The 24486-nt window shown below is 39.7% G+C and overlaps 1 protein-coding gene across 12 annotated transcripts in view; it reads left to right on the top strand.

Moving 5' to 3' along the window:
* The window catches only part of fryl (furry homolog, like), a 634639-nt gene that overhangs the window by 234935 nt on the left and 375218 nt on the right, over window positions 1-24486 (top strand). The window lies entirely within an intron of this gene.

The following is a 24486-nucleotide window of genomic DNA, read 5'->3' as shown; positions in this document are numbered from 1 at the left end:
GGGATGGGGATTTAAAGAAATGCTTTTGCAATAAAGCACTCTAATTTCACCACAAATGTTTTGTCGGTCTCTGCTGGTTTTACACAAGTCCACTGAGTTTGTGTATGGGATCTTAAATGTAATTTACTCTACAGTAGTTAGAAGCTGAGTTGGAGGAAAATAATACAGCTTGCAAAAGAGTTCTGCACCTTAAATCCTCACAAATTGGGAAGGAGTACCTTCAGACTGTTTTTCATCTCATTTGTCGGGCATAAACAAGACTGCCATTTATTTGTTTGATTAAGCTTTTTGTTATCCTTCATCAGCTGTAACTGATTTTCAAGTAACATTCTAAATTATCATTGTGCTTAACAGGCACACTGTGTTGATCCATTGCTTTGAGGTCCAGCTGGTCAATTACTGAAAATGTTGCGATTCCCCATAGAGACTGAAAACTTTTAGAGCGAAATTTGAATTTCCAGTTAGTAGCTGAAAGAATGACACGTCAAGCTTTCACGTTTTAAGATGATTACTGTAGCAAATGATTAAAAACTATTAACAAAACAGTATTTTCATAGGCAACTTAAACTTTAAACCACAGAATGGAGTACCTCTCTTATTCTTAGCCCAACCAAAAAAACACACTTCATAGGTATACATTACACTGCCCTTTACGTAGACATTCACTTTTCCCAGAATCAAAGTAAAGTGATTCTTAGCTCCTGAGGGTTTATTCGTGTTTTTTTTCCTCAGCTTAGTAAGTTGAAATCTTAGAACAGTAAGGTTTTATTTCACCAGCCTCCCTTGAGCACAAGCTGGGTGACTGTTCTAACCTCGTTTTAACTTCCCATCACAGAATTTCTTCGGCACAGGAGGAGGCCATTCAGCCCATTGTGTCTGCACCGGCTCCCTAAACAAGTGTTATGATATAGTACCATTACCCTGCCTTTTTCCTGTACCCTTGCACATTGTTTTTATTCAAATAATCATCTAATACCTCTTGAATGCCTCGGTTGAACCTGCGTCCATCACACTTCCAGACAGTGCAATCTAGACCCGAACCACTCGTTGTATGAAAGTTTTTTCTCACGCCAGATTTGCTTCTTGTGCAAATCACTAAATCTGTGCCCCCTCATTCTTGATTCTTTGACAAGTGGGAACTGCTTCTCCCTATCTACTCTGCCCAGCCCCCTCATGATTTTGAACATCTCTATCAAACTTGTTCTTAGCTGCTTTCTCTCCAAGGAGAACCGTTGCAGCCTTTCCAATCTATCCTCATAGCTGAAGTTTCTCATCCCTGAAGCCATTCCTGTAAACTCTCTCCAATGTATTCACACCCTTCCTATAATGTGGCACCCAGAACTGTACACATTATTCTAGATGAGGTCTAATGAGTGTCTTATATAAATTAAGCATAACCTCTCTGCTCTTGTACTCTATGCCCCTATTAGTAAAACTCAGGATATTATGTGCTTTATTAACTACTGTCTGTGTCTGTCCTGTCACATTCAATGAGCTATGCACATATACACCCAGGTCTTAGTGCTCCTGCACCCCCTTCAAAATTTCACCCCTTATTTTATATTGTCTGTCCATTTTCTCCCTATGAAAAGGCATCACCTCACACTTCTCCACATTGAACTTTATCTGCCACCTATCTGCCTACTCCGCCAATTTGCCTATGTCCTCTTGAAGTTCCACACTGTCTTCCTTGCAGTTCACAACACTTCCAAGCTTCGTATCATCCACAAACTTTGAAATTGTCCCCTACACACCAAGATCTAGGTCATTAATATATATCAGGAAAAGCAAAGGTCCCAATACCGATCCCTGGGGAACTCCACTACAAACCTTTCTCCAGCCCGAAAAATATATGTTGGCCATTACTCTGTGCTTCCTATTTTTCAGCCAATTTTGTATCCACATTGCTACTGTCCCTTTTATTCCATGAGCAATAATTTTTCTCTCAAGTCTGTTGTGTGGCACGGTGTCAAATGCCTTTTGAAAGTTCATGTATACCACATCAACAGCATTACCCCCTTCAACCTTTCCTGTTACCTCTTCAAAAAACTCCAAGTTAGTTAAACATGATTTCCCCTTTAGCAGTCCATGCTGGCTCTTCCTTATCAACCTTTTTTTTCCATATGACCACTAATTCTATCGCAAATAATTGTTTCTAGAATCTTGCCCACCACTGAAGTTAACCTGACTGATCTGTAATTGCTAGCCTTATCCTTACAAACTTTTTTGAACAAGGGCGTAATGTTTGCAACTCTCCAGTCCTCTGCCACCACCCCAAAGCCTAGGTAAGACTGAAAGATTATGATCAGTGCCACTGCAATTTCTACTCTCTCTTCCTTCAATATCTTTGGATACATCTCATCCGGTCCCAGTGCCGTCAACTTTAAGTATTGACAGTCCAATAAACACTTCCAAAACAAAAACAGAATTACCTGGAAAAACTCAGCAAGTAAACACTTCCTCCTTGTCAATTTTGAACCCTTCTTGTGACAGAGTTTCCTCATCTGTCACCATGGCCTGGGTAGCATCTACCTCCTTGGTAAAGACGGATGCAAAATATTAATTTAATACCTCAACCATGGCCCCTTCATCCATGTGTAAACTCCCTTTTAGGTCCCTAATCAGTCTCCTCCTCCTTTTACCGCCCTTTTACTATTTATATGTCTGTAGGAGCCTTTGGGATTCCCCTTTATGTTGGCTGCCAGACTGTTCTCATAATCCCTCTTTGCTTCTTTTATTTGCTTTCTCACCTCCCCTCTGAACTGTCATTGTATTTTCTACCTGACAACTATCTTAAGCACACTTTTATTTCTTTATCTTAATTTCAATCTCCTTTTTCATCCAGTGAGCTCTTGATTTGATTGCCCTTCCTCTCCCTTTTGATGAAATATACCTTGACTGTGCCTGAACCAATTATTTTTTGAAGGTAGCCCATTGATCGGCTACAGTTTTTCCCACCAATCTTTTGTTTCAGTCTATCTGGCCCAGCTCCTTCTTGCCCCATTGAAGTCAGCCCTTGCCCAGTTAATTATTCTTACTCTGGATTGCCTTTGGTCCTTTTCTATCATTATCCTAAAATGTACAATACAATGATCACTGCCTTCTAAATGTTCCCCCACTGACACTTGATCTACTTGGCCTATCTCATTTCCAAAAAAAACAGGTCTTTTCTTGTTGGATTGGACACATACTGCTGTAGAAAATTCTCCTGAATACAATCTAGGAATTTTTGCACCTCTCCACCCTTTACACTACCACTGTGCCAATCTACGTTTGGGTAATTAAAGTTCCCCATTATAACTATGCTACATCCCTCTCACTATTTGGCAGTCTATAGACTACACCGAGCAATGTAATTGCACCTTTTTTGTTCCTTAACTCTTGCCAAATTGATTCTGCCCTTGAACACTCTGGGACATCCTGTCTCTCCAGTACTGCAATGCTCTCCTTAGCCAATACCGCCACGCCCCTTCCTCCTCTCCTTCCTTTCCTATCTCTTCTGAACTCCTTGTACCCAGGAATATTTAGCACCCAGTTCCGCACTTCCTTGAGCCAGGACTCTGTTATCACCACATCATCATATTTCCACATGGCAATCTGCGCCCGTAACTCCCCAATTTTATTTACTATACTCTGTGCACTCACATGCATGCATATTAACCCTGATTTAGATTTTGTTACTTCCTGCCTTGCCCCAACTTTATCTATTAACTTACTATTCTCTATGCTAGTGCTGTCCGCCCCTCCCTGTATTTTGTGCGCCCTGGTACTCCTCTCTGATATTTTCTCTTGGCTCCCACACCCCTGCCGAGTTAGTTTAAAGCCCTTCCAATAGCACCAGCAAAATGCCCCGCAAGGAACTCAGTCCCAGCTCTGTCCAGGTGTAACCTGTCTGGCTTATACAGGTGCCATCTCCCCTAGAGCCAGTCCTAATGTCCCAGGAATCTGAAGTCCTCCCTCCTGCACCATCTTTCCAGCCACACGTTCATCTGTTTTATCCTCCTATTTCTGAACTCAGTGGCACGTGGCGCTGGGAATAACCTAGAGATTACTACATTTGAAGTCCTGCTTGCTAATTCTCTACCTAGTTCCCTAAATTCTGATTGCAAGGCTAAATCCCCCTTCCTCCCTAAGTCATTGTTACCATTGTGGACCATGATCTCTGGCTGATCACCCTCCCCCAGAAGAATGTCCTCCAGCTGCTCTGTGACATCCTTTACCCTGGCACCAGCGAGGCAAAATACCATCCTGGAGTCATGTCTACGGTCACGGAAGCGCCTGTCTGTTCACCTAACCAATGAATTCCCTATCACTGTAACTCTCCCCTTCTTCTTCCTCCCTCCTGTACAGTCGAGCCGCCCATGAACTTGGTCTTTTCAATCCATGCCCTTATGTTTTAGGAAAGCTCATAACCTGAACTTTACGGTGGCTTTCTCTGTACCCCTACCCATGACAAAGTGAATCACAAGGGCCTTCTACCTAGGTAGAAATGCTAATTACCTAAATGGAGATCCCAACTCCCTCTTATCTTGGAACTAAATGGGCAGTTAAATGCGCAACTATTTACAATCTGACATTCACAATATTCCCAACAGGAGAGTGCAAGAGGAGGACCCTGGGACAGGCAGCCAGCAGCACCTAGAGGAAAGTGCGGGAGGAAGAACCCTGGGGACAGGCAGTCAGGAGCACCTAGTGGAGAGTGTGAGAGAAGGACCCTGGGACAGGTAGTCAGGAGCAGTTCTGTGACACAGGACTCTGTGCTCTACGGGCTGTTCCCAGGGACACACACTGAGACAAACATCAACTGCAGCTGGAGGATCATCAACTCGGTAATATTTGGAAATGAGCCCAGGCAGGTGCAAGGCATATCATTAGGGGACCATTGTGAAGTTAGTGACCATAAATCAGTCAGATTTAGGATAGTTATGGAAAAAGACAAGGTTGGACTGGGAATAAAACTTCTAAACTGGGGGAAAGCTAATTTTACTAAGATGAGAAACAATTTGGCGCAAGTTGACTGGGAGCAGCTACTTGCTGGTGAAAACTGTGTTAGAGCAGTGGGAAGTAGCAAGACTACAGGTCAAATATGTTCCCGTGAAGACAAAAGGGGGAACCAAGTCTGGAGAATCCTGGGTGTCAAGGGACTTAAAGGTTAGGATTAAGAAAGAAAGAGAAGCTTATGACAGATATCGAGGGCTCAGTACAGTAAAGTCCCTAAAGTGCAGGAGGGTTCTTAAGAAGGAAAGTAGGAAAGCTAAGAGAGTGCATGAGAAAGCATTGGTGGATAGAATAAAGGAAAACCCAAGGGGGGTTTTAAAATATATAAAGGGAAAGAGTAGGGCCAATTTGGGATCATAGAGATAATGTGTGTGTGGACTCAGTGAATACTTTGCATCGGTCTTCGCAATGGAAAAGGATGACACAGGTATCGACAATCAGGGTGGAGAACTGTGAAATACTAGAGGAAATTAACTAGAGAGAGGGGAGGTACTACGGGTTTAGCGGCCTTAAAAGTGGATAAATTGGCAGGATTTGGTCTTAAGTGTAGGGGGTACAATCAAGAAGTTGGCAGATGACATGAAAATTGGTAAGGTGGTAAATAGGAGGATAGCTGTAAACTGCAGGATATTAATGGACTGGTCAGGTGGGCACAGCAGGGGCAAATAGAATTCAACTCGGAAAAGTGTGAGGTAATGCACTTGGGGAGGGCTAGCAAGGCAAAGGATTACACAATGAATGGCAGGATCCTGGAAAGCACTGAAAGTCAGAGGGACCTTGATGTGCATATCCACAGATCACAGAGCCACCAAGGTTAGATTATAGTCTTACTATGGGCCAAAGACATATCAACATAGAACGTTGTAGCACGCTGCGTTTTTAAATGCCATTCTCTGGCTTATCCCTCTTAACAATACCTTCACCAGTCAGAATCGACCTGCCTGGTTTGAATTTGAACAAAAGCTTGGCAGTTAACTGTTTCCTGCTGTCCCCATAGAAATGCTTCTACCAATCAGAGTCCACTTGCCAAGCAATCAACAGTCTCTTCTCATATATTATAAATTGTCGTTCCCTTTACTGTTGGTATTTCTTGCGAACTGTCCTGACGAGTGCAAGATGAAAAGCTTTGATAGCATTTCTCTTTTTTTCAGCAGTACTCAAGTTCTGTACTACCAAACAATTAAATATTATTCTGTCCATAGTCACTTTTTATTTGTATGTCAAATAGAGAAGGCCATTGTGAGTGTAGTTGCAGAGTGGAATATTTGCGTTTGTAAGATCAATAAGCAGTTTTAATACTGTAATGTTTGTAACCAGATTAATCCTAAAAATGAGAGATTATCAGATTATCTTGTAGATTTGCTAGTGCTTAAAATGATGGGACTGCTTCTACAAGTTGGACTAACCAGCTACACCAGGGAAGTCAAGTCCTTATGATCAAAATTATGCTTAGGATTGGCCATTTCACTCAATCTTCAAAATAAAGACCACCTCATCCATGCCTTGTAGAGGACTGTAATATAAATTCTGAATATGAAATTCTAATAATTTGTACATTGGTTCTAAAGTTAAACTTTATTATCTGTGTGAAGCACCTGGCCACTAATATCAGCTATTTGCTTTACAATATTTACATTGTAACAGTGTTTTAAAAGCAAAAATTTCTAGACTCCAAAGGTTTCTATCTATTTCCTCCTCAAATATACTCAGTGGCTTGCCCTTCATAGCATTCTGTGGTAAGGAATTCCATAGGTTCACCACCCTCTGTGTGAAGAAGTTTCTCTTCATCTCAGTCCTAAATGGCCTACCCTGTATCCTGAGACTGTGACCCCTTGTTCTAGACCCCGCCCCCTCCACCACCAGAGGAAATATCATCCCTGCATCTAGTCTGTTCTACCCTATCAGAATTTTATATTTTTCAATGAGATCCCCTCTGATTCTTCTAAACTCCAGTGAATACAGGCCTAGTTGACCTAATCTCTCCTCATGCGACAATCCTGCCATCCCAGGAATCAGACTGGTGAACCTTCACTGCACTCCCCCTGTGGCAAGTATATTCTTTCTTAGGTAAGAATACCAAAGCTGCGCATACTACTCCAGGTTTGGTCTCACCAGGGCCCGGTATGCAGTAAGACATCTTTGCTCCTGCACTCAAGTCCTCTTGCAATTAAAGTCAACATACCATTTGACTTCTTAACTGCTTGCGACACCTGCATACTTGCTTTCAGTGATTGGTGTAAAAGGACACTCAGGTCTCCTTGTACCTCAACATTTCCCAATCTATCACTGTTTAAATAATACTCTGCCATTCTGTTTTTCCTGCCAAAGTGGATAACTTCACATTTCTCCACGTTATACTGCATCAACCATATATTTGCCCACTCACTCAACTTATCTAAATCACCTTAAAGCCTCTTAACATCCTCCTTACCACTCACATTCCCACCAATTTTCGTGTTGTCAGCAAAAATGGTAATATTACATTTGGTTCTCTGATCCAAATCATTGATATATATTGTGAATAGCTGGGACCCAACCACTGATCCCTGCGGTACCCCACGAGTCACTGCCTGCCACTGCAAAAAAGACCCCTTTATTCCAACTCTGTTTCCTGTCTGTTAATCAATTCCCAATCCATGTCAATATATTACCCCAAACCCATGTGGTTTAATTTTTCACAATAACCTCTTATATGGGACTTAATCAAAAGCTTTCTGAAAATCCAAATACACTACATCCACTGGTTTTCCATTATCTATTCTGCTAGTTAGGTCCTTGAAAAAAAACTCCAATAGGTTTATCAAACATGATTTCTCTTTCTTGAATCCATGTTGACTTTGTCTAATCTAGTTGATATTTTCTAAGTGTCCTTTTATTGCATCCTTTATAATCGACTCTAGCATTTTGCTGACAGCTGATGTTAGGCTAACCGGTCTGTAATTTGCTGTTTTCTCCCTCCCTTTTTTAAATACTAAGGTTACATTTCTCACCCTCCAATCTGCTAGGACTGTTGCACCATATGACCTACCCTTCCAAATCTTCCGTCAAGTTCTTTGACATTTTCTGGAACTAACTGCTCCATGTTTCCTTTTGTAACTAATATTCACCCAGTCCCATTTTTTCTTTGAAACCTGTCCAGATATTCTGTTCCATCATCCTTGCTGGTAACCTGTTCCATACTTCTATCACCCATTTATTGAAAAAAATGCTAAATATTCAGTTTATTTTTAACATTCTTGACTTCAAATTTTGTACATATCTGGTATCCTGTGCTTAACTCACTTTTTGGTCTATTTCACACCACATTGTGTACACCGTTTTTTAGGGAAAGTGTGAATTTTTTTCAAAACCTGTCCATTCAAGCGTTAGTCTTAAACATCTGTTCTTTTGACAATGCATCCAATAATGAAGTTTAAGGGAACTTAACATTTCTGAGGAAGATTGGGTGTATTTCATACATCACATAAGGGCTGTTTTAACAACTGCCTTAGGAAGAAATAATTAAGAATTTTAATGAGAAGTGCTAGAACTCCTGTTTAACTTTCATAGGATTTCTGGAGGGACCCTTGCAGTGGGTGTTTCAGGGGCCATCATGTTTGGCATCAGTCAGAAATTTCTTTATTTCACCACAAACCTGTGGCATTACTCACATTTGGCCTCGAGTCAGTTGCCTATTGTTTTAACACTGTTACTTGGGTAATCCTGTGTAAAAGTTATTTTGATAGGTCATTATTTGAGTTACAGATTAATTGGTGCTCATGAGAGAAGTGTCTAGTTTACTAAGAGCTTGTGAAGTTTTGGCTCCAGCTCAATCTACAGGCTTCACTTACTAACGGAAATTAATTTGTAATTGACCTCAGCATGAAATGGTACCTTACTTATTTTAATACTTTTGATCAGTACTAAAACTTCTAGATCTATATAAATAGTTCCTTTTATAATTCTATCAACTGTTTTCATGTATTAATACATTAAAAAAGATCTACCTAGTTTAGGTTTGTTGAATATTAGTAGGTTCAGAGGAAGTTTAAAAGCGCTCAGAGTGTGAAGGATGCCCTTGAGGTGAAATTGAGAGAATAGTGCATGATCTTTACTACATCATGATATAACATAATGAACTGTCATAGCAGTGGTTCTTGATTTCAGACAGGTGGGAAAAAGTACTAAAATGAGGGGAAATAGTTTAGTTATCCTGGACTGCTCTTGGTACCTACTGTAAGTCAACAGCAACTTGTATTTATATAATGCCTTTAATGTAGTAAAACGTCTCAAGGCTCTTTATAGTGTTATTAAACAATATTTGATGTTACGAGGTGGTATCAACAAAAACCTAACAACGTAGATTTTACAACACAAACAGGTGATTCAAATCAACTTTCTGGAGAAGAAATCTTGGACTGGTTCAGTCTTGCTTGATTGTTGTATGTCTCGGTTCTTGTAAATCCTTTTTTCATCTCCTCCAATAGGAGAGGAAGACAAAATGTCGAGGGAGGGGAAAAATCAAGTTTACACTGGAACTTTTAAATCCAATTGAAATTTTAAAAGCTGCACAACCCAGCATTGCAAAAGTATGTAGATGCAGTAGGGTGAAATTACTGTCTATGATTTTCATGAAAAAATTATTAGCCCAGATTGAGTAATCTGTATTCGGGTGAGTTTTTTTTATCAGCAACATGAATTTTGTACATGTGCCTTTAACATATCTCCAACATTATATTCAATATGAACTCACCTTACTGGAGCAAAATACTGCAAATACTCAAAATCTGAAATAAATCAGAAATGGGCAGGCAGCATCTTTCAAGAAAGAACCTGAGTTAACATTTCTAGTTGATGAGCTTTCGTCAGCACTGGAAAAGGTTGCAGAAGGTTTTAAGCAAGTACAGAGGCAGGTTAAGAGGGAGAGGAGGCAAGAGCAAAACGAAAGATATGTTATAGTGTGGAAAACAAGAGTGGTTAAAAGACAAAAAGATCATTGGTGCAAGGCAAAAGGGAAGGGTGATGGGACAAGTAAAATGTCCAAAAAATGGACCCAAAAGGAGCTGTAAATGGCAACAGAAAAAAATGGAAGCAGTGGTTATGATCTGAAATTGTTGAACTCGGTGTTGAGTTAAGAAGGTTGTAAAGTGGATCCTATGTTGATGTGTTTTTGTTGGGGGTTTACTTTACTATTGCCCCACAGCGCACAGTAGTATAAAAAGAGCAAATTAAGATATGTTCTGTTGAAAGTTGGGAGACTGTGCATCTACAGGAACCAATTTTAATGTTGGTGTACTGTAGCAAAACTTAGATAAAATCTAATTTACAGTGTAATGGCTTAATGACTCTGCTGCATCTCATTATCAATGTATAGAGTGGACTTGGCTTCAAGTCAGCACCTGTGCAATGCAATGTGGAAGCTTCATCAGCGAAGTGGTGTGTATCTATGCAGTTAACTGATGGCTATAAAGGACAATTCAAAAAATCATTCCTGACTATTCTCCGAAATAAAAATGAAGGACCATGATAGTTAATTGCCATCCTGGTTTAAAGTTTTGAAATGCTTTTGTTTTAACTGCTGACAGTGTAATATTCAAGTCTAAAATAGTGCTGATTGCACAGAAATGAATCTGGCCTTGTTAATTTACTGAATCAATCACAAGTAAAATTCAGACATTAAATTATAGAATATTAGTCTAATTTTTTTTTTAAATATTGGGGAACTGAAGGCATTGTCTTCAGCCCTGTCACAGAATTCATTCCTTGGCCACCACCTCCATCCCTGCCTCCATGGCAAGTGTTAAAGGCTCAACCAGATTGTTTGCAACCTCAGCGTCCTATTTGACTTAAAGCTGAACTTCCCGCCCCATATCCTTGAAATCATCAAGCCTGCCAACATCTCACCTCATTACTGGACTTTTACCTGGCCTCAGACCATCTATTGCTGAAACCCTCATCCATGTCATTATTACCTTCAGACTTGACAATTTCCACTGTTTTGGCCAGTCTCTGGCCTAGCACCCTCTGTAAATTTGAGCTCATCCAAATCTGTTCTGCTCTTCTTGTAACTTGCATCAAGTCCTGATTCCCCATCACCCCATACTTGCTTTTTCACTTTGAGGCATTGCCAAACCAGGAGTCTGGTTTCTCCTTCTTGTTTTCAAATCCCCAGTAGCGCCTCTCCTCCCTATCTTTGAAACCTCCTCCAACTCTACAACCGATAGAAATCGATGTGCGATTCTTGCACGTTTCTGATTATTTTTATTCCAGCAGTGATGGCCATGCTGTTTTGGCCCAAAGGTCTGGAATTCCCTTCCTAAACTTTCTGGTTTTCTTCCCCTCTCTTCCCTGTTGGCTGTGAAAACCTACCTCTAATCAAGCTTTTGATTACCTCTCCTAGCTACTACTTTGTGTGCTCAGTGTTGGAATTTTGACTGATACTTCTGTGAAGCTCATTGAAAGATTTTTCTCTGTTGAAAGTTCTATGTAAATGTAGGTTGTTACATAAATATTTTTATGATGACTAATTTTGGGAACTTTGCATTATCTGAAAATAAATTTCAAAGATAAGCAATACCTAGATTAAGATTTTATCCCTTTTTGATTTCTCTGAATAATAAAATAACTAATTTGTTTGTAATGTGTTTTTCACAATATTCAGACCTCCCAAAATGCTTTGCACTCAGGACTTCAAACATAAACAATAACTAGATGAACATTTTGCCAGTCATTTTTTCTGTGAATATTGAAATAACAAATTTGCATTTATATTATGCTTTTCTCAATGTTTTGATGATCCAAAATACTTCACAAAATATTTTTCTGTGACTGTCCTAGACCAGAACCATCTTGCAATTGGGGCAATTTTTGGCCACTTAGATTAATGTTATATTTAATAGAAGGCCTAAGATGTTAATGAACAAGATGATGCCTTGGCATCTCACTATCATTGATTGTTCGGGCATAAGTCCTGCTAAGAACCACCCTGAACTGAAGATCCAAGCAGTGAAAATTAAGCGAAGTGTGCCATTACAGGCGGTTGAAGATGAAGGCAGTTTTTTTACGAATGTGACCCAAGCTAAATAGGCACCTTTTATCATGCCAGATTCAAAGCTTCTACATATGCAGTATTAATAATTTAGTATTAAGAAGCAGTCATTGGGGAAAATGCTGTTGTTAGTTGCTGGCTCCTGAGTGACTTTATTTTTCACTTTACCAAACCTGGAAAGCATAAATAATGTTGGCTATTTGCCAAATGTAGTTCTTCAACTTTTGATGGTATGCTCTTGATTGTGATAGTCTTTTATTTTCAGCAGTTGAATTCTAATTCAGTATTTTAATGAAAAAATTAGACTGATGACCAGATGTGCACTTCGATAGTAAGGTTTTGACTGACATTTTCATATGGATTCCTCAATCACTGCCAATGCTGCAAGGGTGTTCAAAAGGCCCAGGCGCTAGTGACTTGAAAAGCTGATAAAGTCCAGGCATTTGAAATGAGTTATTCCCAATTGTGACCAAATTACAATTGCGAAGAGGGTACACAATGGACTTGTTGAATTTCTCTTCTTTCTCCAAATGCAAATACACAAAATGACCGATTGTGTACATTTCTCAATGCATGTTAACATCAAATTGTTTTATTTTGTTTCTAAGACTGACAGAACAATTTTACATAGTTTTGCTATTGAGATGTTATACTTGTTATAACCACATGGTAGTTGTCAAGTTTAGTTTAATGGCTGACCAGTGTACATTATTGTAATCAAGAAGAAATGATTGTAACAAAAATTACATAATTGTAACTGAACATGTGGTATGAGGGAGGGCAGCTTAAATTATAAATTATTTAATAAAGAGGATTACTATAGTTACATATGCTTGTGCAGATACCATGATTTCAGCAGTCAAAATATTTTTACTTGACCCATCTCTAACCTCTGATATTCAATATATGCATGTAATATTCATGTCATACAAATGCCAGGCAATGACCATCCCAGTAAGAGAGAGTCTAACTGCCCCCCCCCCCCCCCCCCCCCAATGACATTCAGTAGTATTACCATCACCATAAACCCCACCATCAACATCCTGGGAGTTACCATTCACCAGAAACTTAACATAATTTGTAGTTCTGTCGAAGGGTCATGAGGACTCGAAACATCAACTCTTTTCTTCTCCGCCGATGCTGCCAGACCTGCTGAGTTTTTCCAGGTAATTCTGTTTTTGACTTAACATAAATATTGTGGCTACAAGAGCAGGTCAGAAGCAGAGTGTTCTGTGGCAAGTGACTCAACTACTGACCCCTCAAAGCCTGTCCACCATTTACAAGGCACCCGTCGGTAGTTTAATGCGATACACACCACTTGCACGATGATTTTAACTCCAACAGTACTCGAGACGCTCAACACCATGCAGGACAGCTTATCTATCCTCTTTAAATATTCACTCTCACCATCACCAGTGCACAGTGTGTTCCATCTACAAGATGCACTTGTAATTGAATCTGTAGCTTCAAAGCTTGTATTTTTTGAGACAGACCCTAATTGAAAAGGGCAACTAGCCCTCTAAGTTTCTAAGGAAACTAATAATGAAACTCAGATTGGAAATCAAAACTTCTGGTTGAAATTATATAAAAGGAGACAGAACTCAGTTGGTGATGAGTCCAGTAGTGCAGTACAGACGGACTAAAGAAGATAGAGGCTAGATCTAGAAGCAAATACACAGTTGCTGCAGTTGTTTCTGTTACATGAAGATAATATTGGTGGACCTATGCCATCCAGCCCATTGTAAACAAAGTTGAGAAGTTTCTGCAGATGTCTGCCATTTTTGGTGTAGACTGTGCCTATGGAACTCAGGTTAGTTGTGCACTGTTGTCAGCTGGGGATCAGGCAAAAGTCCCAGAAAAAGAGGAGCTGAAATTCCTTGCAAGGAAGACAGAGTTTGAAAGACTTTGTGACTGAATATGGTCACCAAAACCTGAGTGGATTGCTGAGCCAATTCGCAAGACCCGTCTTGTTTGTTTCTGCCATTTAATATGTAATTGTAGTTTATGATAAACTGTGAGTTGCCTGTTAATTCATGTTTAACTTAGGTTGATTCTGCATTTTAGAATATAGGTGGTTACCCAAAATATTATTTAATGCTTGCTTTGTTTTACTCTTGTATAGTAAAAATTCTTATATTTTAAACCATGGAATCTTGTGGCTTCATTTGTAACATACTGCAGCAACTAGCCAAGGCTTCTTCGACTGCACCTTCCAAACCCAGAACCTCTACCACGTGGAAGAACAAGAGCAGAAAATATATGGGCAAACCATCACCTGCAATCATACACTATTCTGACTTTGAAATATCTTGTCGGAGGGTCAGATGCCTGGAACTCTCTACCTAAAGGCACTGTGAGAATACCTTCACCACATGAACTGCAGTGGCTCAAGAAGGAAGCTCACACCCATATTTTCAAGGGCAACAAGGAGTTGAACATTAGCAGCAATATTCACATCCCATGAATGATGTAAAGAAAGCTATAATTTAAACACTGCTGAATAAATTACCCCCTCAACTTCCAGCCTACCAGCTACATTTACAAATGTTTGTGGGGTAATACCATTGTGATAGTATTGGACTTGACAGAGATGCCCATAGTGGTTGAACCTATTGATATTCAGAAAAGAATAATATCATGATGGCTGAGCTGCTGAAGAAGCCATAACTCACTAGATTCTGCCTTCAAAAATTTACAACAAAATGCCTAGATCCTCCTCCCTTGTATTTTCTAGTGCTGCTGGTGCTGCTGTCTCAGTAGCTACGGTGGAACATATCACCACACTAAGAAATGCCTTTAAGCCATTTAAAATGGTACTACTTTTCAGACAGTTTTCTTGTTTGCCCTCTCCCTTCAAGTGAGTTATCTAAGAATGACAAATTTTCTTGCTCACTCAATAAAAAACAGAATATCCAAGAATATCTAAGCGCAAAATTACTTGATTTGCTCAGGCTGGCTGTTGGGAGGACCCAATAAGATACAGCACATGGCATATTGCTGCACTGAGCTTTTGGCAATATTGCTTGCTTTTATGAAATAATTTATTTGTACTAGTTAACTTACTCTTTATCTTTTGCAAACAATAGATGTTGAGAAAAAGGATCATAAATATGAACCTCTTACTTTATGTAGATGGTGGAGATTGTTTAGCAAATTGCAGCATACTAATGACATTGAACCAAGAAAACTACAACCAAATGTGGTAAAATAAAATTGTTCCTCATGAGCACCATTGGGAACAACATGCTTCTGAATCTACATCAATAAAAATAAATATTAATTGACCTATTGGAAAGTATCCCATGATCCATGCCTGTATAGGATAAATTAATAATCCAAGCATGCAATTTTTGCAATTACCCTTTTCACTGCTGGCTTTCTTGAACAACTTGCTAATTTTGGGAAAGATTTCTTGAGGCTACATAATTATAAACTACCTTGAAAAGATTATTATGAGTAATTGCTGCATAACAGAGTGCATAGTCATCTTTTTGTGACCTTCATGCTTGTAAACAAGTACTGGCATTAATGGTGATGTATAATTATTTTCATTCAGAATAATTGACTAATAGAATTCAGTGACTGCAGCACAATACTTGATTTCATACTGCATGAACCTTGATTATTCCACACAATTATTTCTTTTGCTGCTTCCATTGATTTGAAAAGTTGTACCTAAACAGAATATTCAGAAAAAATATGAAAAAATATGACTTTGACAAAATGGAATATCAGCTTTTCATTAATATTTGCACAAGTGATGGACTTTTCATAATGTTCTTTTCATATGGCATTTCTACTGAAATTGGAAAATAAACTTCCTTATTGCATACTGATAAAGGTATTATCTGTAGGGTTTTAAACTAAATGAGTTTAGTTGGTAAATGTACCATTGAGAGAGGTAGAAAGAGGGATGAGGCCTTGCATCAAGAATTCAAGGAGTTAGGCAGTAGACTAAAAAGCAAGACCTCTCTGGTTGTAATCTCTGGATTACTCCCAGTGTCACGTGCTAGTGAGCTCAGAAATAGGAGAATAGCGCAGATGAATACGTGGCTTAAGAGTTGGTGCAGGAGGGAGGGTTTTAGATTCCTGGATCACTGGGACCGTTCCTGGGGAAGGTGGGACCTGTACAAGTGGGATGGTCTACACCTGAATCAGAGCGGGACTAACATCCTTGCGGGCGGGTTTGCTAATGCTGTTGGGAGGAGTTTAAACTAATTTGGCAGGGAGAGGGGACACAATGTTAGCAGAATAGAGACACATCATAATACAGTAAAACAATCAAGTCAGAGGGAGCACAGCTGCATTAAGTTTCAAGGGAGTAAGGCAAGGCTGGATGGCCTCTACTTTAATGCCTGAGTATTACAGGTAAAACGGATGAGTTAAGGGTGAGGATTGACACGTGGAATTGTGATATAGCAGCCATCACTGAGATGTTGTTGTGGGAGGGGCATGGTTGGCAGCTCAACATTCCGGGATTTAGAATTTTCAGGCGAGACAGGGGAGGGGGTAAAAGAGGAGAAGGCATTGCAATATTGGTTAAGGAGTCAGGTACTGCAATAAGGAGAGATGATATCTTGGAGGGGTCATTGAATGAAGCTTTGTGGGTAGAGCTTTGGAATAAAAAAGGGACAACCACATTATTAGGTGTTTATTATAGACCTCCAGATAGGCAGTGGGAAATTGAGGAGCAAATATGTGCACAATTTGTGGAGGTGTGTAAAAACAATAACAATAAGGGTAATTTATATTAGGTGATTTCAACTTTCCCAACATTAATTGGGATAGACATAATGTTAAGAGCTTGGATGGAATGGATTTCTTGAACTGTGTACAGGAGAACTTTTTAGGTCAATATATAGAGGGTCCAACAAGGGACGGTGTATTGCTGGACTTAATTCTGGGGAATGGAGCCAGACAGGTGGCTGAGGTGGTGGGTGAGCACTTTAGTGATAACGACCACAACATGGTACAATTTAAGCTTGTTATGGACAAAGAAATCGACAAGTTACAAAAAAATGTTTTGGATTGGGGGAGAGTGGATTTTTAGTAACATAAGGCAGGATCTGGCCAAGGTAGACTGGGAACAGCTACTTGTGGGGAAATCTACAGAAGAGCAGTGGGGGCATTCAAAAAGGAAATGGGAAGAGTACAGGCTCAACATGTTCCCTCTAGGGTGATAGGAAGGAGTAACAAGCCCAGAGAACCATGGATGACCAGAGATATTCAGGTTATGATGAGAAGGAAAAGAAAGGCTTTCAGCAGGGACAAGGGAAGCAAATCAGCAGAGGCATTAGTGGAGTACAGAAAGTGAAGGGTGGAGCTTAAGAAAGCAATTAGGAGAGCAAAGAGGGGATATGAGAAAGCTCTGGCTGGTAAAAGTAGGGGAAAATCCCAAGATATTCTATAAGTATATCAATGGGAAGAGGATAACCAGGGAAAGAGTAGTGCCCATAAGGGACCAAGGGGACAGTCTATGGGTGGAGCCAGAGGACATCGGTAGAATGTTGAACGAATTCTTCACGTCCGTCTTCACCGAAGAGAATGAGGATGAAGGTATAGAACTTGGGAAGAGAGACTGCAAGGTTCTTAAGCAAATTGATATAGGGAATGACAAGGTATTGGAGGTGTTGGCAGGCTTAAAAGTGGACAAATCTCCAGGTCTCAATGATTTGCGTCCCAGACTGCTGAGGGAGGCAAGGGAGGAGATCACAGGGCTCTGACACAAATTTTTAATTCCTGTCTGGCCACAGGGGAGGTGCCAGAGGACTGGAGAACAGCTAATGTGGTTCCGCTATTTAAGAAGGGTTGTAGAGATTAGCCAGGGAACTACAGGCCAGTGAGTCTCACATCAGTGGTAGGGAAACTATTGGAGAAATTTCTGAAGGAGAGTATCTATATCCACTTGGAGAGGCAAGGTTTGATCAGGGATAGTCAGCATGGCTTTGTCAGGGGGAGGTCATGCCTAACAAATTTGATTGAATTTTTTGAGGAGGTGACCAGGTGTGTAGATGAGGGTAATGCAGTTGATGTAGTTTATATGGTTTTCAGCAAAGTCTTTGACAAGTTCCCACATGGGAGACTTATAAAGAAGGCAAATGCACATGGGATACAGGGGAATTTGATAAGGTGGATTCAAAATTGGCTTAGTTGTAGGAAGCAGAAGGTGATGACAGAAGGAAGCCAGTGTCCAGTGGCGGCCCATAGGGATCTGTGCTCGGTCTCCTATTATTTGTCATTTATATAAACGACATAGATGATTATGTAGGATGTAGGTTTAGTAAGTTTGCGGATGACACAAAAATTGGCCAGGTGGTTAACAGTGAGGTTGAGTGTCTTGGGCTACAGGAAGATATAGATGGGATGGTCAAATGGGCAGTTAAGTGGCAGATGGAATTTAACCCTGAAAAGTGAGAGGTGATACACTTTGGAAGGAGTAATTTGACAAAGAAGTATTCAATGAATGGCATGACACTAGGAAGTTCTGAGGAACAAAGGGACCTTGGCATGTGTGTCCATAGATTTCTGAAGGCGGAGGGAAATGTTAGTGGGGTGGTGAAAAAGGCATATGGGACACTTGCCTTTATCAATCGAGGCATAGATTATAAAAGTAGGGAGGTCATGTTGGAGTTGTATAGATCCTTGGTGAGGCCACAGTTAGAGTACTGTGTGCAGTTCTGGCCACCACATTGTAGGAAGGATGTGATTGCACTGGAGGGGGTGCAGAGGAGATTCACCAGGATGTTGCCTGGGATGAAACATTTAAGTTATGAAGACAGGTTGGATAGACTTGGGTTGTTTTCGTTGGAGCAGTGAAGACTGAGGGGTGATCTGATTGAGGTGCAGAAGATTATGAGGGCATGGACAGGGTGAATAGGGAGCAGCTGTTCCCCTTAGTTGAAGGGTCAGTCACAAGGGGGCATAAGTTCAAAGTGAGGGGCAGGAGGTTTAGGGGGATGTGAGGAAAAACTTTTTTATCCAGGGGGTGGTGACGGTCTGGAATGCACTGCCTGGGAGGGTGGTGGAGGCAGGTTGCCTCACATCCTTTAAAAAGTACCTGGATGAGCTTTTGGCACGTCATAACATTCAAGGCTATGGGCCAAGTGCTTGTAAATGAGATTAGGTAGGTAGGTCAGGAGTTTCTCATGTGTCAGTGCAGACTCGATGGACCGAAGGGCCTCTTCTGCACTCTGATTCTGTGATACTCAACCATGGTTACGTCGCCTGCGAACACTTGCTTTGTAGGTTCACTTGTAAAGAATGGCTGCTTTGGTGAGGTACCAGTGGTTATCTAGTACCTGTTGATCCTTATGTTAGCATTGCAGAATGCCTTTTGCTAGGGGGTAACAAAAATACCATTATTGCATGTGGTATGTAATATTAATTATATTATGTAAATATACATTAATATTCTAAACCTTTTAAAATTTGCTTGATTTTCATCAAAAAGTGCTGATGTTTTTAGTATGGCCATTTTCATGGAACTGCAGCAATCCTCAGCCTGGGTGTGTAATACAGTTCACATACACCTCTTCATTTGTTAGAGGCCTCATGTTATGGAAGTGGAATTAATGATTACGTTTTAGGAGCAAGAAAAACAAAACGTTTAATTCTAGACAAAGATCATCAATTTCCTGAAAACGCAAAAATAAATGACCTAAGTTAAAGAGGGAGCAAAGTCTACTTTTTATTTAAAGTACTTCACCTTTATAAAAGTCAATTAGAGTCTTCAGCAAGGAATTTTGAAATCAATTTTCTTATTAGCATGAAAATCCTTAACTTCTTGCTCCTGCCAGTTCTTTTTGATGATATTGCTGATGGGGGTGGCCATGTGTTCTAGAGTAATTGCATTAAAAATGAAATAACTGTGAGATCTCAGGCGTGTATGGGATTCTCTCCAAAGATATCTGATCCCAAGAAACTATCCTGTTGGGCAGGCATTTTACATCCTGAGCTTGGTTTCCTGAGGTTGGATGAGGTTGAAGTGTCTTAAGATCGCTTAAGTTGTTTCCTTGTTTATAATGGAGCTATCTGAGACACCAAGATTATGGCCCATAATTGAAGTCGCTGCAATAGTCTATCAGAAAGTAATTCCTTATGTGTTAGCCTTCATATTGATGTTTCTCAAAACCAAATTGAGTAAATTCCTGGTCAGATTGTCACTTTTTATTTTATAAAGGAAAAGTATTTAAAGAAAAAGAAAGCTTCCTTTGATTTTTTATTTCCCTTAAAGTAATTATTGATAAATAAAATGCCATGGGGTAATGTATTTCGAGTGAATATGTTTTCCATAAAACCTTGAAAGTACTATTATGATCCTAAAATTTGCTATTTACTGAATAGGACTTAACTAATATCAATAATTTCTGAGGTTTTAGGTTTGAATATTAGCACTTATTTGAAACCTTTACACGTGCTCACACCCAACTTTAACTGCGTATGCTAGCCTCTTATTACCATCCTTTCTCTAGCTAGTAATGTGGAGCAATCTGGTAGACTTATGTCTCTATTAGTTATTAATGCTAGTTTGTAGTTGAATGATATGAAATACTGTTTATAAAGGACAGGGCTGTTTCATCTTAATCATGCTCTATAAATTATAAATTTTAATCCATCAGTCACTTGAGGACTACTGACAACTTTGTCTGAGAGCTAATTATTTAGAATATTGTTCTTAAGTGGTAGAGTGGTTTTGAATGTTTATACCTTACTTTGGGGACCAGACTTCCAATCCATCCCAGAAACAAATGAGGCTGGTCCCCCTCCCTGGTCGCAGTTAAAGTCTAAGTGAAATAAATAATGGCAGTCACGATCTAGTTCTTAGTTGGCATGAGTACATTCTCCAGAACTGTTCGGGGAGATGGTGGTGTAGTTGTAATGTCATTGAACTAGTAAGCCAGAGGCCTGGGCTAATTCTCTGGGGACATGTGCTGCGATCCCACCACAGCAGCTGGTAGAATTTGAATTCCGTCAACACAATCTGGAATATAAAGCTAGCCGTTGTAATAGTGATCATGTGAATGTCATAGGTTGTTGTAAGAACCCACCTGGTTTACTAATGTCCTTTACAGATGGAAATTTGCCATCCTTACTGGCGCTGGCTGTATGTGACTCCAGATCCACAGCAATGTGGTTGACTTTTAATTGCCCACTGAAATGGCCTAGCAAGCCACTCAGTTCAAGGGCAATTCAGGATGGGCAACAAATGCTGGCCTTGCCTGCGACACCCACATCCCATGAAAGAATGTTAAAAAATCAGCTTTAAATTATCAGTTTAATTAAGAGGCTTCAAGGACGGAAGTGTGAGAAATGGAAATGCTGTGAAGTGCACTTCTATGGTTTGGTAGTGTAGAAGGAGCATGATGTAACTTATACTAATGATGTCTAGGGCATAGACTGATACTGTGTCAAAGCGTCCTAATTGCCTGAATTGACATGCGTTGTTATATTGTACCATGTATATGTTGATATATGTGTATTTTTTTAATCTTATCTTTTCCCATCAGTGCTCAGATTCCTGAGTCCTGTTCAAATAAGGAAAAAAATGATAAACCTAGGAAATTAGTGGCCAGGTAGCCTTGCCTCAGTTGTAGAAACACAGAAATTAGTGAATATTTTGGCTGATTTGAGAGTATTAGTATAGATTTATAAGGAAGGGGTTGTACGTCACTTTTTTGATTAAATTGCAGAGGCTATGCAGAAAGACAAGGCAGTGGATGTTGTATATATGAATTTCCAGAAGGCATTTGATTAAAATGCCGGATAACTTCTATGAAAATTTAAGTGACATGATATTCAAGCAGTTACAACTGTAGGTATAGGGAGATAATTCGAGTACAGGAAAAAGAGTTGTGTGTAAAGTTTTGTACCTTTTTATTTGGGTCCAGTATCTGCATGTTGTTCCTGTATTGTAGTTTATTTATAGAATGTTTCAAAGTTAGTGAATGAAGCAGTTAGCGTTTAAGAATCAGTGAAGGTAGGTGGTTGAAAGAAAGGAAAATTAGGAAATTGGGAAACAGGACAGATACCACGGAATACTGGTTGTACTGAATAGTTGGTTTCGGTGTTGTAATTTCTGTGTAATTCGATGTCTCAATTGCACACTCTCAATTTGGGCCACAGAGTATTTTTTCCTGCCAAAGATGTAGGTGATTTGTAGACAGCCCAGGGATTAAACAAAAACCCTATTGCTAGTTTTCTAACACTGGCAATGTATAATACATCGTATGTTATGCATCAAATAGGAAGAAATTTTTCACACAATGTTCTTAAAACATGCAAGGATTTACTAGCAGTTACTGAGCAGAGAAAGAAAAATTTGAAAAGGATATTGACAAAAAGGAGGGAAGTGGAATAAAGAATATACAGACATAATGCATCAAATTGCCTGCTTTCCTGTTGTAACTTCACAGAATCACAGTTTATTATTTTAATTTGTGTGACCTTACATCAAGTATAGCTTCTCCTTCATTTGTTCATCGTCTACATACAAGTGAATAAGCTGCTATCTCTTTTTTGAGGGTGGGTGGAAAAACAGATTTATGAACACTATCCTTTTTAAAAAAAAAAAATGTCTCTTATAGCCAGCCTTTTGAGACATCTGACATTCATTAGTTCTTTCTCTGTTGGCTTAAATGATAATCATCTTGCCTCAACTTACATAGTTGCTTTGCTTAGCAGTTAAGCAGTACATTTTGCAGCCTGTCTGATAATTCTATGAAAAGAAATTTATTCCTAAATGTCTATGATAATAACTCTTGATGAGGTGTGTTCATTTCTGTATTTTTTTGGCCATAATACACATTGATCAGCAATTAGCCAGCTTCCGTCAAAGTCATCTTCATGGGTTATTCCAGCAGTAATTTCCATCATTCCAGGTGGTCTAATTCATGCTTTGCCCATTCTACAGCCAGGCCATTGAATCAGCAGGTGGCCACTACGAGTATATTCCAAGACCCCACCCTCACCCTGCCAACGACCAAGTTATTTAACTTCTATTGCATTTCCTACACAAAGCTTCAAAAGACAGATTGTCATGAATGTTTGAGTTATCCTGGAAGAAAGGCAGATAACAGTCAGCCTTCTATACTCTTACTAATTATGCCTAACAAGTTCCGCTGACTTTTCAGATATAAAATCCACAAATGCCCTCAATCAGAATAAAAAACAACATTGAATTCAAGAAGGTATAACTTTTTTGACTATGTTATATTGGAAACACTGACTAATCCATGTTCTTTTTTTTGAGCTCCACTATGATTCCTTTAAACCTTTTGAGCCATTGCAACAGAGAAGGAAGCCATTTGGCCCATTGAGTCCATACAGACTCTCTGTAGAGCATCCCATTCAATCCCACGCCTGCAAGTTTATTTCTCTCAAATGCCCATGCCACTTTTGTAGTCAGTGCGTTCCAGGTCATTACCATTCACTGCATTAAAAGAAAAAGTTCTTCTTCATATCCCCCTGCATCTCTTGTCCAAAACCTCAGACCTGTGTCCTTGTACCATTAGCTAACGGGAACAGCTTTTTCTTTTTCTATCTAAACCTGTAATAATCTTGTACACTTCTATCAAAACTCCCAATCTTCTTTCCTCCAAGAACAACCACAGCTTCTCCAACCTAACTTTGTAGCTAAAATCCCCAATCCCTGGAAATGTTTTGGTAAATCTTCTCTGCACCCTATCAAGGCCTTCACACTGTTCCTAACATCTGGTGGCCAGAACTGGACACGATATAGTACTCTAGATGTGTCCTAAACAGCTTTATAAAGGTTCAGCATAACTTCCCTGTTTTTTTACTCAATACCTCAGTATGCCATGTCACCTTCAAGGACCTATGCACATGAACCTTGAGGACCCTCTGTATCTATACATTCTTTGAAACTGTGCAATTTAGTTTATATTGCCTCTCCTTATCCCTCCAGTGCAAATGCATCACCTCATGCTTCTCTGCATTGAATTCAGTCTGCCAGTTGTCTGCCTATGTTGCTAGCCTATCTGTCCAGTTGCAGTCAATTGTCTCCTCACTGTCTGCTACCCCTCCAAAGTTCTTGGCCAAAATCTGTTGAGCAGTATGGAGGGAAGGCCCTTTTATCCTTGAGAATGCGTTTATTTCTGTTGATCTTTTAGTTAGGGGTCCTAATTAGTACTTCAGGCAGTGAGGTGTCAGCTAAGCACAACTTTTCCTAGTCCTGGAAGGCACAACAGCAGAGTGCTTAAAAGAAGCCCCTGCCTGCTGGTTTTATCATTGCTACAATCTGAAATTGACAATATTTAATTCTTAAACAAATGCTGACAGAAAAACAAAATACTGGAGAGACTGGAAATCTGAAATAAAAACAGAAAATGCTGGAAATACCAGTAGGTCAGACAGCATCTCTGGTGGGACAGGATCAAAAGGGAAGGTCTGTAATAGGGTGGAAGGCAGGAGAGATTAAATGTTCTTTATCCACCCTCTCCACA

Source organism: Carcharodon carcharias, chromosome 1 (assembly GCF_017639515.1).
Source record: "Carcharodon carcharias isolate sCarCar2 chromosome 1, sCarCar2.pri, whole genome shotgun sequence".
Lineage (NCBI taxonomy): Eukaryota > Metazoa > Chordata > Chondrichthyes > Lamniformes > Lamnidae > Carcharodon > Carcharodon carcharias.
This window is presented reverse-complemented; position numbering and strand designations above follow the sequence as displayed.